This window comes from Rhinolophus sinicus, chromosome 13, assembly GCF_057876585.1.
Source record: "Rhinolophus sinicus isolate RSI-liver-muscle chromosome 13, RSI-T2T, whole genome shotgun sequence".
NCBI lineage: Eukaryota > Metazoa > Chordata > Mammalia > Chiroptera > Rhinolophidae > Rhinolophus > Rhinolophus sinicus.
In genome coordinates this window covers 32,674,413-32,694,312 of record NC_142513.1, presented here as the reverse complement: position 1 = coordinate 32,694,312, position 19,900 = coordinate 32,674,413, and positions in this window count along the sequence as shown.

Below are 19,900 nucleotides of genomic sequence, written 5' to 3'. Positions count from 1 at the left end.
TTAATCAGAAGAAACTCCACAGAGGGTCCCTAAGTCTCAGTACAGGCTCTTCCAGCCCTGCCTTCCTACCCTCTTCTACCTGCAGTGCCCAGAACAATGATCCTTCTCCACCTTCAGACCCTGAGCCATTAAGGCAAGGCACCAGGAAGCTCACAGGTTGCTTCTATCTAAGGCAAGCTCTTCATGAACAACATTCAACAGGGGCTGCAAACTACAATGTGTTCTGGAAGGGTGCCACAATGGCTGACAATTTGTCAGAGCATCAGTTTAAAATTTTCTGTTACTCAGCATTTTTGCTATTGAAGATTACCCTGCAGATGTCAGCCAGGCAACACTACCCTTACCTTCATTATTCTCTACTGGAGGTCCCGGGTTCTGTCCCCATGAGGCCACCAAGAGATGTTGATCTAGAAGTTGACCCATGGTTAGAAATTAGGCTTTGATCTTTCAGCTGCTTTCTGCTCTGCGTACATTTTAAGGACTTTGCCTGCATTTCCAGATTTTGTGTGCTTTGCTCACCAGGCTAAACTCTCTCTCTCTTTGGCCATCTTCCCTTCCCCATGTAGCTACTATGTGGCCCCATTTCAGTCTCAGACATCTAGATCAGTGCTTCTAAAAGGTTAATATGCACACAAATCATCTGGAGATGTTTTCAAATGCATATTCTGATTTAGTAGGTCTGAGATGGTGCCCAAGACTCTGAATTTCTAACAGGCACCCAGAGGGTTCAACACTACTGAGCCAAAAACCACATACTGAACAGAAAAAGCCTATAGTTTCTGTAGTCTCCCTCATCAAAGCCATAAAAATGTAATCATTGAAAGTGACTTTTGACTATGCACGTTCAACTGAGACGGAAGACTTGTTATGTTTCCATCTTCAGGAGTATTTGCCATTTTACAAGACAGAATATTTTGCCAAGGGAGTAGTGGTATCCGTGTGGATTCTGGCGCTGGGCGTGGTTTGAGTTGGGCCCAAGGGATATCCTTCTCAAATCATCTGTAATCCTGACCATTAGTCTACACGGGCGTACCTGGGAGATAGTGCAGGTTCAGTTTCAGATCATCGCAATAAAGCAAGTATTGCAATAAAGTGAGTTGTCATTTTTTTGCTGGTGGAAGGTTTTGCCTTCAATTTGTAAAAATTTACCATATTTGTAAAATGCAATAAAGCAAAGTACAATAAAACGAGGTATGCCTGTATTGTGATGCTCCAATTCCATTGAACAGTGTCTAGGTATGAGGCTGGTCCCAGACATATACATCTGTGTGGCTGAAGCAGACGCAAAGGGGAGGTAAGGACCCCAGTATGATGGGACACAAGGTCTCTCGCCCTCCACTCGATCTGTGCTACTGGTTTCTTCTACATTGGGACCACAGAGCAGGAAGATAGGCCCTCATCTCTTCTACAGACTCAGCTGGCTATAAATTCTGCTTGAAGACCTGTTTCCTATAGAGACATCACCAGCAGAAAAGGCAGCAGGTAGAGGGAAGTGGTTAAAACTAACTCTTTGCTTTATCATCTAGAGCAGCAGTGACCAAACTTTTTTCAACATTTTTTACCAAGGGCCATATTTGGTAAAATACACAAACAGCTGTCCACTCACTCGAGGTGAGGTACGTATTCCCTCACCTGGTTTATTTAAGTAAACAAAATATATTTTTGGAATTTGCTGCAGGCCAATTAAAAATGGATTGTGGGGCGCAGTTGGCCCGCAGGCCGCAGTTTGGACACCCTGATCTAGAGCAGCTGATGGGAGGTAGCAGGAGTGAAGCTCCCCAGACAGCTCTTTTTCCCTTGTTCTTCTTAGGATTATTTACTTATAGCTAGGAAAAAATAATTACCTACAGCTGCATTTCTCAATTGCAGGGCACTTATGGCAGCACTTCCACCCACCATGTCTGTCCTTCCTGAACATTCTGTTGGAAGGAACTGCCAGGTCTCCTTCTCTGCAGCCCTGTGACCTCCCAGCATTTTCTAGCCTTGAGAAGACTCAGGTTATCAGCCAGTGACCTTTCACACAGACCCCCTCTATGGTTTGTCTGGGATCATTAATTTCTTTATCCCATGCCATTATCAGATGAATAGCTCTGAAGACAAATAGCTCCCTTCTGGGTCCTTCTTAGAGTTATGAGAGACCCTGGGTGGTGATTAACTTAGCAGATTTCTTAGCAGCTAGAGCTCCAAACTGACTCAGGTCAAAATGCTAGTCTGCTGGTTCCCTAACTTGAGTTTCTTCATCTGTAGAGGGTGGATGGTAATAGTACCAGCCCCACTGGTTCAAGGATTAAATGAATGCATGCAAAGTATTTACTCGCATATTTGAGCTGATGAGGTATTCAATAAATGATAGCAATTACTATATGGGTGATGGTGAGGGAGGGTTAAATAGGAACCATAAAATTAGAGCTGGAAGCATCCCTGGAGGTCACCCAGGTCAGTGCATTGCAAGGTTTATAGAGTATGAGAATCACCTGAAGAGTACAGATCACTGGGCTCCACCCCAAGATGATTGGATTCAGTAGGTCAAGGGTACAGCCCATGAATGTGCACATCTAACAAGCTCTCAGGTGATGCCTTTAATATCAAGTAGTTAATGAACCCGTTTTCTGACACAAGACTTGCTAGGCCTACTCCTATTCCTGTAAAATTCTTATAAGCTCTCTTGGGCAACTCCTATGATGCCGGAAGAAAGGAAATAATTCTTGCTGGTGATCTATAATGAATCATGAGCTTTAAATATATTACTTTATCCTCACAATAATTTATGGAGTTACTCCAAGTTTCCCTTTTTGGTTGTTTTGTTTTATTTTTTTGAAGATGATTGAAACTGAGGCTAAAGATAACTTAGGTACTGTCATGCAGGGTCTCAGCTCCCACTCCCCACACAAGAACACAGGATGTGGTGAGGCCAAAAAGGAACAACAACAGAGCCATAGGTAGGGGAGTCATACCACTATATTCTCGCTGGAAGCAAACATCAGCCAGTACCCCAACAAGGGGTCTTCCTGCACCCCAGTCTCACTGGCGGCCGGGGGAGACACAGGAAGTAGGATCAACACGATCCTCAATGTAATCCGCTTGCTAACCACAATCCGCCGTCCGCTTCTCTGCCAACCAACCAACCAACCACTTGCTAACTACAATCCACACTTGCTAGCTCAGCCACGGCAGTTATATCAGTGGCCAATGGCTAACTGGTTACAGCTGATGGCCGACTAGTTACAGCTGATGGCCATCTACTACCCAAGCCAGCAACTTTCTATGTGAGGCCGAGAGCCTGGAAACTCCTCCCTGGGACTCTATCCCCACAGGTGCTTAGACACTTTCACATAGTAAGAAATTGAAGAATCAGGAGTTGAAGCCAGTCTACGAGACCTGAGTTCTTGTGTCAATGAAGTTCAGTTGTGTCTAGGAGCCCCTATCTCACACCACATTTCATTGTTGCGCAACTCTTAAAATATGCATTTTTTATACAGAGCTAAAATCTGCCTCTGTCAATTCACTGCTTTGAGTTGTGATTTCTGTATGTTGTCATGTGGGGCAGTAGGCGGGGTCTCAGCTCCCGCTCCCCACATAAGAATGCAGGACATGGTGAGGCCAAAAAGGAACACCCACGGAGCCATAAGTAGGGGAGTCATACCACTATATTCTCACTGGTGGCAACTGCCTCTCTGCAATCCACTTTTGCTAGCTCAGCCACCGTCTTCTTGCTAGCCCCCCATTTTCCTACTAGCGTAGCCACAGCAGTTATATTAGTGGCCAATGGCTCACTGGTTACAGCTGATGGCCAACTAGCCACAGCTGATGGCCATCCAATCACAGCTGATGGCCATTTACTACCTGAGCCAGCACCTTTCCACATGAGGCCAAGAGCCTGGAAACTGCACTCCTGGCTCTGTCCCCACAATGTTCAATATAATTGAAATTGACTTAATATCATTTGGGTAGAGAGAGGACAATCATTTACTTTATTGCAAATTTCATAATGGGTAAGTGTATAGCTCCCAATCTAGGGTTCCTTAGTTCAAATCCTGACTCTCACACTTCTTAGCTGTGTGACTTTGGGCAAGTTTCTAACTTCTCTGTGCCTCCATTTCTTAAATCTGTAGCATGGGAATAGTATTAGTGCCTTCATCAGAATGTTGAGAGAAAACAGTTTAATGCATGTACAGAGTCACACGGAAAATTTTAGCTTTTATTATTTCAAACCCCAAAGCCTTTGTAAAGTGTTCATAATAGTCCCTGTAACTGAAGTCTTAAAAACTGGAGAAACAGACTTTTTTTTCCTCCTTATGATACAATGACAACACATTTAGCAGTGTCTTCTTTAACGTCCTTGCTGGTAATTAGAGGTGCTGGGTAAAAAGAATATCAAGAGCAGCTATGCATTTCACCAGTAAGTGGTCCCTCAGTTAAAAAAACCAAATTGCTATGTAGTTACTGTATTTTCTTGTAAAATGATTCTGCTTCTTGTGTTTTAAGGTAGAGAGATGGAGTCTTGAAAGTGCTAAAGAAGACTGCCCATACCCATCTTAGCTAGAGACTCCTAAAATTGCAAGAGAGTCAAAAGAGGGAAAGATAAAAATACCTAACCATCGAAGGCTGGAGATTTTTAGTGCTTCTCAAAAATAATTCTTTAAGTTAAAGAAATAATACAAATGATGAAGCAAAGGAACACAAATGTCATTTATACTCCCTGCCTTAGATTGATTTGGAAAAATAAAAACACAAAGACACAAACAAAACCAGCCTGGATTCGCCTCTCCCTGTATGCTTGCCCTTGTGAAAGTGACTCTTCAGCAACTTCCATCAAAGGGTGAAGTACATTTCCTCAACTTTTGAATCTGGGTGTCATGCAGGGCGGCCTGCGGGGTCTCAGCTCCCGCTCCCCACACAAGAACGCAGGATATGGTGAGGCCAAAAAGGAACACCCACAGAGCCATAGGTAGGGGAGTCATACCACTACGGTCTCACTGGAGGCTGGGTTCACACTGTCCGCAAACCGCCATCCACACTTGCCAGCCCAGCCACCATCTTCTTGCTAGCCCCCATTCTTTCTCTCTTCCTCTCCTCTCTAGCACAGCCACAGCAGTTATATTAGTAGCCAATGGCTCACTGGTTACAGCTGACGGCCAACTAGCCACAGCTGATGGCCATGAAATCACAGTTGATGGCCATTTACTACCTGAGCCAGCACCTGTCTATGTGAGGCTGAGAGCCTGGAAACTACTTTCTGGGGCTCTGCCCCCACACTGGGTTTGACCATGTGATTTGTTTAGGTTAAATGGCTTCAGCAGAAGTTTTGGGCTCAAGAGGTTTTGCACTCTTGTTGGAACTTGGCCTTCCCCTCATGAATAAGCCGAGGCTAGCCGTCTGGAGGATGAGACACATGGCCCAGTCATCCCCATCTCCCCAGACAAGTGTGTGACCATGCAAGACCGGCCAGTCCCCATCTGTTCCATCAGATGATTACAGGCTCATGAGCAAACCCCGTCAACATCAGTCATGTCTGGTTTGGAAGAGCAGAACCACCCAGCTGACCTACAGACTCATGAAAAATAATAAGGTTCATTGTTTTATCCCTCCAACTTTTGAGGTGGTTGTTGCTAACCAATATACCCCCTGTAGAGAGGATAGGAATAAAACAGCCACAACAAACATGTAAAAATCTATAATAGTACAGTTTGAACGGAAGAAAACCAGTTGTTCAGCCATTTTTGAATTATAAACATGGCAATTTCATGTCAACCAGCCTAACATTATTAAATACTTCTTACATGGCACTGTTTTACATGGATTATCTCACTTAATGTTTACAACTACTCTTAGATTCTTCCATCTCCATTTTACCAGTGAGGAAATATAGACTCAACATCTGTTGAAGGAATGAGCTAAAGAAAGGGCAACAATTTTCAAAGTCACCTGGCCAATAGCTGGTAGGATAGAAATTTGAGCTTAGATTGGCTTCATCCCTCTGCCAATGCACTTTCTACAATGGGAAGTAGACTTGATAATGACATTTATCAAGTATTCACTAGGCATCAGTCTATTCTAAGAACTTTACATGGCTTCTCTCATTTAATCATCACATATAACCTCTTGAGGTTGGTGTGATTTATGCGTGGGGAAGCCAGAGTACTCCAACGCTCAGCAATTTAACCAAAGTAATACAGAAAATAAATTGCCACACCAGAATCTGAACCCAGGCAATGATCCAGAAGCTGTAGTCAACTATAGATAGCACCTTTCAAAGAACTGAGAAAGGAGAAATGGAACAAGAAAATGGAGTTTTTCATCAGCAAAACCCTAATAAACATTTTTCATCTCTATTACCTCAGATTAGTTGTAGTAAAAAATCCTGGTTTTATAAAGGCTCTTCCTTCCAGAGGGCCTACATAGCCTTTTCTTATCTATCTCCACATTATTACATGTCAAGTTTTGGAAAACCAGTTTAACCTCCTCATAGAAACCTGACAGTGACTGTCCCATGAGGTCCTTGGGGAAGCCCAACAATTCTCTACAGAAGTTGACCACTGTGGCCTGAGATTTCCATCATTTGTATCACAGGACTTAATTAAGGCATTCTCAATAAACATGCAAACTAAAAAGTTTTTTCACAGCAACGGAAACCTTCAATAAAACAATAAAGGTTCCTACTGAATGGGAAAAGATATTTGCCAATGATATACCCAATAAGGTGTTAATATCACAAATTTATTAAAAAACTCACTCAACTCAACTCCAAAAAGCAAACAACCCAATTAAAAAATGGGTAGAGGACACGAAGAGACATTTTTCCAAAAAGGACATACAGATGGCAAACAGACATATGAAAAAATGCTCAACCTCACTAACCACCAGAGAAATGCAAATAAAAACCACAATGAGATATCACCTCACCCCAGTCAAAATGGCTATCATCAATAAATCAACAAACAACAAGTGCTGGCAGTATGTGAAGAAAAGGGAACCCTTGTGCTTTGTTGGTGGGATTGCAGATTGGTGCAGCCACTATGGAAAACAGTATGGAGGTATCTCAAAAATCTGAAAATGGAACTACCTTATGATCCAGCAATCCCACTCCTAGTTATCTATCCGGAGAAATCCAAAACTCCCATTCAAAAATCTTTATGCACCCCTATTTTTATTGCAGCACTATACACAATAGCCAAGACATGGAAACAACTGAAACGCCCATCAGTAGACGACTGGATTAAGAAACTGTGGTACATTGATACAATGGAGTATTACGCAGCCATAAAGAAGAAAGAAATCTTACCATTTGCAATAACATGGATGGACCTAGAGAACATTATGTTAAGTGAAATAAGTCAGACAGAGAAAGACAAATACCATATGATCTCACTTATATGTGGAATCTAAAGAAGAGAATAAGTAAATGAACTAATCAGAAACAGTTTCGGAGACATGAAGGAAAAACTGAGGGTTGCTAGATGGGAGGGGGGAGTGGGGATAAGGGGGAAGGTGAGGGGATTAGAAAGCATAGTCAGTAACCACAAGATTGCCATGGGCTTATGAGAGTTGATTTGGGGAATGTAATCAATAATGTTGTAAAGATTTTGTAGGGTATCTGATGGACACTTGTCTCATTAGGGAGACCACATCAAGGATGATGTAGATGCCTGATCACTGCACTGTACACCTGAAGCTGAAGCTGAACAATAATGAATGTCAACTACAAGTTTATATATATATATATATATATATGAAGTGGAGTACAGCATTAGGAATAGAGACAGTGGAAATGTAATGGCTGTGTGAGATGTCAGAAGAGGGAGGGGGGTTGACACAGTGTGAGGGATGTAAATGATAAACGTCTAAGTATTACTTTGCTTTGTGCACATAAAACTAATAAAAAAACATAAATTAAGGCATTCTTGTCAGAAAGCACTTGTAACATGCAAATGTGTTACCTGTGAAGGTTAATATTATGCATACTTAAATATTAGGGTACACAAACTCAGGGGTGAACAGAAACCAGCACATAAAGGAAACAATGGAAGTGGGCCTGGTGTAGTGTGAGAGAGGTTGGTGGGGGAATGTGGCACACTGAGAGTATATTTCCTCTCTAAATGGGGATGCTGGTACTAATGTTAAGGCAATTGTGCCATGCAAAATGACAGACAAAAGTTTATTTTATAAAAGAAGACAAAACATCTAGATATTTGGGGGGTAATTTCCCTTTAAAATATTACCAGGAATAAAACTGATCTGTGGACTGGAATTGGTCTGTAGAAGGTCAGTTTGAGACCTTGTGCTTAGATTTATGTATCATTTTCTTAAAGCAGAGCTAGTCTAAGTGTGGTCATCAGGGATATCAATACCACCTGGGAGTTGGTTAGAAATGCAAGCTCTTGGGCCCCACCACAGATGTCCTGAATCCAAATCTCTGGGAGTATGACTCAGGTTTCTGGGTTTAACAAACCCATCGGGATTCTTTTACACACCAAGATACGAGCGGGCCAGATGCAACAAGAACCAGTATGTGCAAGAAGTCAAGGACAGGGTCTGGGGATGGCAGGATAGAAAGTCTCCAGTCCTCAAGGTCAGGGAGAGGAAAAAGAAGGGTGCTGATAAAACCTGAGATGGCGTCCTGGGAGCTCTGCAAACAGGACTGCCACCTGTGGCACCCCAAGGGGACTTGCACAGACTCAGCTGTTTCTCCTCCAAAGCCAAAATAACGGACTCTCAGAGCCTGGTACCTCCTCCCTGCAGCTCCCAGGAAAGTGGCACCGTGTTTCCCTGTTTGCAGGGCATTGTCAGCATACATCTATTCTGAAGCAGGTCTCCAAAGTTGTCACTGCTCTCAACTAAATAGACAAAGGCTTCCATCTGCCTCGAGGCTCACCACACTTTTAATATTATTTTTTTATGCAAATATGGTGATTCTGGGAGCAGTGATGTTGAGCAGAGTGGTAGGTACCTCACTGGAGCCAGAGTAGGATATATCCTTAACTCACACACAATCTACAAAATCTCCAGAAAGGTCATGTTGAGCTAAACTTTTGTGTTTGGGCTCTTCTGAAGCTTAAAAATAACTTCAATTAAAGTCATCGGAGATGATATTGACCTAACCTCCTTAGTTGTACGAGCAGAATCTTACCTGTCTGAAAAGCTTGCCACCAAGCTAATCATTCAAAGCACAGTTCAATTAAATTTCTCCTTCGTTCTTCTTTTATTCCCCTTCATTTTTTGGCTGAGCTATGTAATTTTATTTTACTCTTTCCTTCTATATATCATTTGCTCTCTTCTTTTTAAAGAAGATAGCTAGATCATTCAAGAACAAATTCCATTGTAGCAGTGACCTAGAGGATGATAAGGCAGTAGATTAAAACCCAGTAGTGGCGTGAAATGCCCAGGATGATTTGAAAGAAGGGTCAATTGTCTAATATTAATTCAGTAATAATTGGAGAGACAGTATTCTCATTGCCTCCTTCCAGGCAGAACTCTCTAGTGTCTCATGAAGTTCAGTGCCACTGCAAGGGAGAGTAAAATAAAAATTGGATAAAGGCCAATTCTGACTCCAATACTGACCCCACATTCAGATTCTACCTGCAAATGTTCATTAGGACAGCAATTAGACTGACGATTTAGAGAATTTCCTTCCCCCTATATTAGATAGCTATTGCTATGTACAAAGCATGCCAGTACTGAATGGTTCAAAACAACAACCATTTATTTAGCTAACAATTCTGTGGGCCAAACCCAGGGTTCTACTGATTTGGGCTGGGCTCCATCATGTGACTCCATCATGTGTTCAGCTGATGGGTTGCCTAGAGACCCATGTGTCTAGGATGGCCTCACTTCCTGAGGACCACATCTGATTTCACAGACCCTAGCTTTCGGGAGACTCATAAAGATGGTATGAGAGACATCATTGGTGCCCTGCCCAAATTTCCAAGGACCCCTTCTGCTAGTTGTTTGTATATGTCCCTTAGATTAGCAGTGCTCCGCTGCTAAGGAGTGGCTCCTGTGATCATTCTCAGAGGGTTGTCCTTGAGTTACAGGGGCTTCCTTACCAGCAAGGAGAGCTGGGGGATGCTGAGAGTTGTATCTTCCTGGCTGGCCTCTAGTCAAGAGGATAAAAACTGGCTGCTTTACTTCAGTGGAGATAAACTCTGGGACATAATGAAAGCTGCAGAACATCCCAAGGATCAGGCTGAAGCTGGGAATTGGCCTGAAAGGACACCTTTGCTTGTCCTCTTCCCAACCGTGTCCTGCTTTCCTAACTCCTTACAGGGGGAACCACCTTAAGAGATCATTGGCTCATGCACCCTCTCAGGGTCTGTAACCTAAAAGCAACAGTCTAACCCAAATATCTTCAAACTGAGCACAGAGCAGACTTATTCATCTGTGGGATAGATTTCTTCATAAAAGTTCACATGAAGAATGAGTTTCCTAGCCAAAAAAAGTTTAAAACAACAACAAAAACACCTCATATAGCCCAGCCCTGTAGGTTAAAAGACAAGTAAACAAACAAACAAAAAAAAGGGGGCAAGTGGAACTCACACAGCCCCAGAGGACAGAACAAATTCAGGGCTTCTTCGATCTGAGTCACATTCAATTCTGTTACTAACTGGGTTCTCCCACTGGATTCCCATGAGAGTCCATACCCTGAAACATGACAGATTGTTGTGCAGTTGAAAGAGCAGTGGTCTGCATCCTGGGAATCTGGATTCAGAACTGGCCCTGTGAACCTCTCCTACCTCCAGCCCCACGCTTCCTCCACTGGCCCTTCCTCCTCATCTTATTTATCTCCCCCACCTTGGGAAGAACTTCTTTGCTCCCCTCCTCCTCTCTAGCCTCCTTTCCCTCTCCCTCTTTCCTGTCCTCTTTCTCTCACTTTTGTTGCCCCCACCCTCCCTCCGCCTCCCTCCTTACCTCCTCTCTCGCTCTTCATCTCCCTTCTCTTTCCCTTGCACTCCTCTTTTCACTCCCATTGCTCCTCTTCCTTCCTTTCTTCCTCCTCCACTTCTTTCCCCTCTCTTCCCCTCTCCAGCTTATCACCTTCATGTTTATCAATATCTTCTCCAACGTCCCTTCCCTCTCAAGAATTTTCTTTCTACTAATTTCTGTTGAATTTCACAAGTAAAGACTTGTGAGCCAGCAACTGGACATGACACAGACATTTGCACTGACAGCTGTGGGGTAGCTGCCTGGAGGCCTCACCATCAGCAGGAATGCCATCGTGGAGACTCACAGGAATTGGACGCGCAGAAACAGCAGCCGTGCTCCACCAGAGGAACGTTATTAACGTTGCAGTTCACAAATCCGCAAGGCTTGATTTATGAAATGGGAGACCAATGTGAAAATACTGTCAAGCCTCTGGAACTAGGAAGATATTTAGATCACTCCACTCGTGTACATCATATTTATGAAAGGAAAAGGAAGTGGGTGGATTATAAATTAAGAAAACCTGGAAGAAAAAAGCCTCGATCTTTTTTCCAAAATCGATCTTTTATAAACTACTTTCCGAAAGGCTGAGCTCAAGCTGTAAATACATTTGTTAAATATGCCTTAATTTCTGGCTTCCAAACAGCTCTTTGTCAAAGAGGCAGCTTTGAAGAATTCCATATGGGCTCCTCCAGATGTGCCCATGTCCATGTTTCTGCCCCTCCCTGGGACCCCACATATAGGCAGCCGCCAAGTTCAACATTTATACTAACTGAGAGCTGGAGGAAGTCAGAGAAATCATTGTGTCTCTCCATCTTTCTGTAGATAAAGAAACTGAGGTGCACAAGGGCAAAAGTTATACAGAGAATCCAAGAAATAAACTAAGGGCCAGCCCTGGTCTGAGAGTCAAGAGTGCCTTCAGGCTGTCACTGTACTCTGAGAGCCCCAGTGTGGTTGATTATGAAAATGGCCACAATTGTTTGAGCTTCCCCATATCCACACTCTTTGCATGTGACTCTGCTGCATCTCCCATCAAGAGGAGGAGTCTATTAGCAGGCCTCCTATTCTGGGCTGGCCTTGTGATGTGCTTTGGCCAGTAGAATGCATAAGTGTGCCAGTTCTTGGGACCCTTTCCTGGGACCCTGTCTAGTCATCATGTGGAAAAGCTCAGGCGAGCCTTCAAGAGCATAGCGGACCATATAGAGCCATCATAAGCCATCCCAGCTAAGGCCATCCTAGATGGGCCAGTTCCCAGCTGAGTGGGAGCTGCCCACAGATGCATAAATTTAGCCCAGGAGACAATAAAAACTATCCAGCTATGCCCGTTATAAATTTGTGACCCATGGCATCATGAACTAAATAAATGATTGTCATTTCAAGCCACTCTCTGGGGGTGGTTTCTTATGCAGCAAACTTTAACTGTCATTCTTCATCAATTTAACTGAAGTTTTCTTCATCTGCACAAAAAGGGATGGGACATAAAGATCTCATTTTTTAGGTGTTTTTTGAAATACCATGTCCATAAACGGTTAAGGCCGAAAGCTGAGCTGTCCAATAGGGTACCCACATGCGGCAATTTAAAATTTAACTTAATTTAAATCAAATAAAAGTGAAAATTCATTCCTTTGTCGCAGTAGCCACCTTTCAAGTGCTTAATAGTCATGTGGTTAGTGGCCACTGTATAGAGCAGCACAGGTACATTTCCGTAATCACAGAAAGGTGCCCTGGATGGTGCTGCCTGAAGCTGCCACAGGAGCCAGTGTCAGGGCTGAACCTCTCCAAGGAAAGCCGGGCCTCCTGACCTAACATGTCTATACTCGCCCTCCCAGGACTTCCTGCGACTACACTCACATCTCCTTGAAATTTTCAAATCTATATTTTAAGGCTTCTGCTTTACCTAAAATATGTACATCAAAGAATCTTTGACCACAAACAAGTTCAGAATTTTAGTAAGAGAGTAGGGATAGAGGCTCTTAACAAGGTAGGAAAGTCTTCAGACAGATAGAAGCTTTCCCTGCTTCAGGGGATTGCCCTAGTTTTTATTTTAAGCATCTTTTTTTTTTTCGTGTTGATCATGTTGATAGCTGACTTTATCTGCATTCAACTCTTAAAGAGGATTGATGATTGATTTTTTCTTTTTTTTTCTGTGTGTGTTTGTAGGAGGCTTTCTCCCAATTCTCTTTCCACTTTTCTCCCCCTCTCCAATGCCCAGGGCTTTCGCTGACTTCAAAGAACTAGAAAAGGCTCAGAGGAAAATGGGTATCTGACCTAATTAAGCATATAGATTGAGATTTTCTCTCTTGGTTGATAAAAAATTCCCTTTTCTTTACAAGCCTCATTCTGCTTTCCTGGGTGAAGGAGACGTGGAGAACCAACTTCCTGCAGCCCCCTCATAGAAGTATTGTCCCTGCCAGGAGCCCAAGGCAGGGGGAGCAAGTGGAGCCAGTGGGATAGCAGAGGCAAGGTGTGGGGGGGGACCATTAACAGTGATGGTTGGGGACTGCAGTGCTTGGGTTTGAATCCCAGTTCAGCCAGCTCCTACCTCTGGTGGCTCCTTGGTCTAATTACTTAATCTTCCTGGGCTTCAGGTATCACATACATAAAGTGAGAATGGCAACTGTTCTTACCTGGTAAGGATTTGATAGATGACGACAAGGGCAGCCCTGAGAACAGTGCCTGGCATGAAACAAGAGCTCATGGTAGCCAAAGAGGACCTTTCAGTGACCCGTCCAGGTCCTCTGAGACCCAGAGTATTGGTTCTGGGTGCCCACGCTCGAGGTCCCATGTGCTTTGCTGCTAACAGCTTGCACCTGAAACCTTCTTCAGAGGCCCATGGCTGGATTACTGAAGCCACTTTACCTGCACAGACAAGATGCTTGCCCACCTGCCAGGTGTTATCCCAAGCAGAGAGTTTGGGGTCAGCAGTCAGAAAGCCTGGCTCCCTTGCCTTTGGGCAGACAGACATTGAGTATAACTCACACTCCGGAGCTGCCTTTGGGATAAAGCTGAGGCTGGAGCTCTACCTGTAATTGCTGCTTTGCTTGGCTTTTTCACCTTTTCCGTCCTGCTTCCTCTACTCCCATGTTCTCCCTGAGAGCACACGATCAATAAACCACGAGCACATGAATTCTTATCTCAAGCTCTTCTTCTACAAAACTAGACCTAAGGAACTTGATAACTATTATAATTAAAATAATTACTATTATTAAAACTACGTGTTGTATTGCAGTTATGCCATAAAAAGTGATTTTGATTACTAAACGAGGTTATGATCATAATTTCAAAGTTTACAGAATTCAGCACTTTTCAAAGCACCTTCCCTTTACTCTGTTTCAGTTCACTGTTATAACTAGATGCTCCTGGAAATAAGATATTAAGTACAAAATTCAGTCCCTCCTCTCTTCTCTTCTCTCCCCTCACACCTTCTTGCACAACCAGGGCTTCCTGTGCAACGATACAGACACATCAGTCCAGAGAACTAAGCTTGATCCTCCCCCAAACCATCTTCCAAACAGCTGTCTCCTGGGCTCCAGGCTGTAGACATTCTAGAACGGTCCACCCTTAGAAGGACAACCCCTGGAAAAAGACCCCTACAAACCCTGGGTAGCAATGGTTTCCAATCTTAAGCATACTTCCGAATCCTTGGAAGGATTGTTAAAACATGAATTCTTGGGTCTCACTCCCAGAGGTTCTGGTTCAGTAGGTCTGGTGGGTGGGACTCATAACTTGGCACACCTAACACACACCTAGGTGATGCCACTGCTGCTATTTTGCAGACCCACTGGAGTAGCATGGGCCTGAAAGACCCCTGGCTCCATGGGGAAGAGTACAGCTGGAGGGGGGCCAGAAAGAGACTGCCTATGAGGTGCAGAGACCAAAGCAAGGCCTGCTGGCCTAACTCTTAGAGGTGATAATGTTCTCGGCCATGCAAGAACCTCCACAGACTTATGAAAGGCAGAATCTGCAACATGGTATGAACATGGTATATCAGTTTACTATTGCTGCTGTAACAAATTAGCACAAACATCAGCTTAAAGCACCACAAATTTATATTATAGTCCTGGATACCCCAAGTCTGAAATGGGTCTTACGAAGCTAAAATCAAAGACTGTGTTCCTTCTGGATGATCTAGGGGAGAACCCATTCCTTGCCTTTTCCAGATTCTAGCGGCTGCCCACATTCCTTGGTTCCTGGCCACATCAATCCAACCTCTGCTTCCATCATCACATCTCCTTCCCTAACTCTGATCTTCCTACCTCTATCTGCCTCTAAGTGTAGACTTCAGACTTTGCCCAGCCACCATGTCAACAAGCCTGGGTTAGACTGCTGGAGGATGAGACACCACATGGAGTAGAGATGAGCCATCCAGCTGAGGCCATCCTAGACCAGTTAGCCTCCAGATGACCTTACAGATACCTACAAAGGCTTGTGCGAGCCTGGCCAGACTTATGGGAAATAACAGATATGTATTATATTAAGCCACTGTGTTTTGAAGTGGTTTGTTAGGCACAATGGATAACAGACACTCACCCTGATTGAGGGACTATTGGGCAGTGTGGTTGCTTTAAACCAGGTCTAGTGTACAAATGTCTCTTATGTGGCTTCCACACAATACATTGAAAATCAGGAAAAATTCCTTTACATTTCAGACTTCTAGCTTATTTTGAAATATTAGAAGATAGGACTGAAAGGAAATATTAGGAAGCCTCCTGGGATCCTGAGGATGTTCTCTTTCTTGATCTGGGTGCGGGTTGCACTAAGTGGGTTTAATTTGTAAAAATTCACGAAGCTGTACACTTAAGATTTTACCTTTTTCTGTAGATATGTTATACTTTAGTTAAAAGTAAAAATAAAATGAAATAAGTTAAAATAGGGCTCTTGTTCAGTCTGGACCTATGACATGAATGGAGGGGTATGATGAATTTAACTAACTCCCTGATCCAGAAGCCTGAGATAGAGTTAAGCACTCGCCAATTATCCACAGTTCTCCCTTTATCCCCATTGATCTACACTTGACTCATTATATTAGTTGCCTGTTTCCTATAGGCATCTGAGTTTACCAATTATTAATAGAGGTTTCTTGTTAAAGTGTGTTATAGAGGGATCTGCTACTCGAATTATCATCTGTTCAACCATCTCTAAGTTTCTGGCTCCTTTTTTTAACTACTTCAGCAGTACAATTGGCTCCTTCTTTCTTAGTATGCATTTGAAAGACGGCTGCCTAATGAGGGATCTTATTTCCTGGCCTTCCTCGTAGTCCAGGTCTCCCTAGTGGAATGTGAGTGGAAGTGGTGAGTTTCCTTTCCCTTCCAGGCCTTGGGTGAAGAAGCAGTTGGGCCTGGTCTACAAAGACACCAAGGCCCAAATTCTATCAGCTGGACAGAGCCTGGGTCCATGAATCAACATGTGGTGGAAAGCCATTTGCTGATTGGGGCAGCCAAATTGGACTCTTAGGTGAGTAAGCAATAACATCCTACTTTGGTAAGCCACTGAAATATATTTGTTTCTGCTGCTAGAGTTACCCTGATTAATACACAATTTCATGTCATTCGTGTATTCATGCATTCACTCATTCAATAAATATTCGTAAAGTAGTATCATGCAAGACACTGTACCAGCTTTCTGTCTTCAAGGATCTTACATGCTGGCTTACAAATAAGGACAAGCTACTAATGTTTGTTTACCATACTCTCTGGCAGACCATGTATGAGTGCCTTTATAGCTACTACAACATGTGATCTTCACACTTAGTCTACGACATAGGTAACAGTCCCTGACTTACAAATGAAGAACCCAAGGTTTATAAAGTCTGAGTACAGAACTTTCTGACTTAAACACCTGTGTTTTCCTGAACACATCATACTGCTTCCTAGCAGGGAGATAAGATGCACACACAAGAACTGTTAGGCAAGTTATTTAGGATGAAATGGTAGGAAACAGCAATGTTGAAATGCAGAAAATGTTTAGAGACCACTATTTTGATATTCACACTTCCCTCAGGCAGTGCTGCCCACTGATGCGTCTACTTCTATCTGTGTTCAATGCTCCATCTTTGACTTTTCTGAGACTTTTGGGGTCAGAAGCTCCAGAAAAGTCCATGTAGCCACCAAAGTGCACCATGGCCCAGAAGTACCATGTGTAAGGATTCAGTAAGTCAGTGACCACTGTGTCCCTGAAGCACTGAGTGACAGCTCTCTGTGTTGCTTTTAGGAAACTCCCTCTCTCCCTCTATGGAATTACCTTGGTAAAGCCTGGCTAGATGAGACTGCATTTGAAATGTAGAAAACCATGGGAAGCATAAAGCAATCTAAGAAGTTATTCTCATTTGTTCATTCAACAAACAATAATTCAATACCTTCTGTGTTCCTGGTGATAGGCCCCGATTTTCTCCATCTCGTAATTAATTTTTGAAGCGCATCCTCAGAATAGTCTCAGCATCCTAACTTGGCTGTAAAATCAGAGGCTTTGCATTGCCTTAGATGTAAACACCAGGGGAAAAACTGCATGCAGTTAATAGCACAAAATCTTCAGATCTGACACCTTTCCCCGCAATTGGTTTTGAGGTCTACGGAAGTGGACAACTCATAGACTTCAAGGCTTCCTGACTTCGTTAAAAGAGATACAAATTGCTTCCCCAGTGCATCTTCTCAGGGGAGCAGCTCAGGATAAAATGCTGAGATTGCATGAATCCATCTTCAAGCAGAAACCTGAGGCAAATGCCATTATTTTTTCATGTGATTTTAATGGGCTTGCTTTAAAAAAAACAATGGCATGTTTGTGCTGGGGTCCTTAGTATTTTAAATTGGCTTCTGTAATGACTCTTGATGATGGTAGAATATGCCCAGTGAGAACCAAATGTTACTTAGACGTTCAACAAGCCTTCCCTTGCACATAGTTCTTTTCTCATAGTTCCCTTCTTTTCTGACACATGCCTTGGCTTTATGCCCAGCTCAGAACAATCTCTGTTTCCTCCCGTTGATAGGCAACAAATATTTACTGAGCACCTGTTTTGTGCCAGGCTCTGAGCGGGGCTCTGGGGATATGGTGGTGTGAGGGCAGCAGTCACCGCCTGGCTTTTTAAGGGGCCTGCCTCTGAAGCCACGTTCTGATAAAGATGCTTCCTTATCCCCTAATTTGTCCATGCCTCTCTCAGACAATGACTCCTTAAGGACTGCCTAAGTCTTCTCTACCTCAGTGTCCCTAGTGGGAATTACTGTGCCTGGTCTGTGGAGTGAGCTCAGCCCATATCATTGAATGAATAATTGAATGTTTGACAGGAGAGTTTGCCTGGATATTACAAAAGGAACAGTCCATTTTTCACACAAACAGCCCCGGTTTTATTGTCCAGAGCCTGGAGATGAAGAATAAAAGAATCGAAATACTCTCTCAAAACTCTTGTTTCTGTTCTACAAGGGAAAAACAAACAAACGAACAAACAAAAATATTTGTTCGTTTCTTCATTCAACAAATATTTATTGACTGCCTGCGATGTACCAACACCAACACTGTTGTAGGTCTAAGACAGACAAGTCCTTGTACCAGCAGAGCTAACCTACCTGTGAGTAGAGATGATTGGTTATCAATAAATAACTCAATAAATAAACAGTGTTGTTTATGACAGTGGAAACTAGTACTATGTAAAACATTATAAACAGTGTTCCAATTACTATTCCATCATAACAAACCCCCCAAAAGCTAACAGCATTAAACAAACCATTAAGTTTTGCTCATGGGTTCAGTAGTTTGGGATTTTGACAGGGCACAGTGGAGATTCTAAGATGGGAGAGCTTGATGGCTATGGGCTGAAATCATCTGAAAGTGCTTTCCGTGCATGTCTGGTGGCTGATGCTGGTTGTCACCTGGGACATAGGCGGTGAGTACTATCTGGAACACCTCCCTATGGCCTTTCTATGTGGCTTGAGCTTCCTCCCAGTATGGCAGCCTCAGGGTAGCCAGCCTTCATCCTGGCTGGCTCAGAGCTCCGAAAGCAAGGGGCCCAGCAGGCAACGTGGAAACTCTACTACCTTTAATAACTTGACCTCAGAAGTTATGTGAGTGACACAGTGCCATTTTTCCTGCACTCTGTTCATTTTAACAGTCTTCAAGGTGGCCCAGATTTAAGGAGTGGAAACTTAAGTCCCATCTTAAGATGAGAGGAGTATCAAAGGATTTGCAGACCTGTTTTAAAACTGCCTCTCTGCATAACATGATAGACAGTGACCAGGGAGTCAGAGAAGATCATTCTCAGAAGGTCAATTTGAGCTAAGATATTAGTGACAAGAAAGCCATTCATACAAAAATATGGGGGAAATGTTTTCCAGAAACGAGAAATGCTGTTTATAAGAAGCAAGTATTTTGTTTAATCCCTTGAGGAGGGAGGCTGCGCAGTGCATCCCACCATGTCTGGGTGATTAATCCTACCTAAGCTTGAGGTTCAGTATCGGGAAACCCACTTTCCCACAGATATAAGCCACATTGTTCATTATCAGCTTTATTTTAAAAACTCCACCTCCATCGGCCATTTTTAAAATCTTACTTGTCACTTGGTTCAGAACCTGGGTGAGGAGGAGGGATACTCTTTATTGCCTGCCCGCCTAGAAAAACTATAGCCACTGGAGAACTGGCCCAGGAACCTGGAGGGACATCAAGGGAGTATAATTGGTGGGTCACAGTAACAAAGGACAGGTCTGTGATATATGCATGGGCTTGTGAACACAGTAATTTACGGTTGTCTAGTTTGGCCCTAGGACCTGATCTTATTATTGTGCAGTTGGGCCCTTCACTGCTACGATCTCGGCAGGTGACTCTAAGGCAAAGGTGCCAGCCTCACAAGGCTTTCACCTGGCTGGAGGCTTTGTCCACAAATGAACAGATGTATTCATGGAGGCAAGGCTGTGAGCCAACTTGAGTGCCTCAACAAAGATGCTGACATTTGCTCTGAGGCAAAACCTTAACATATGTTGTATGGACCGTGAACATCAGC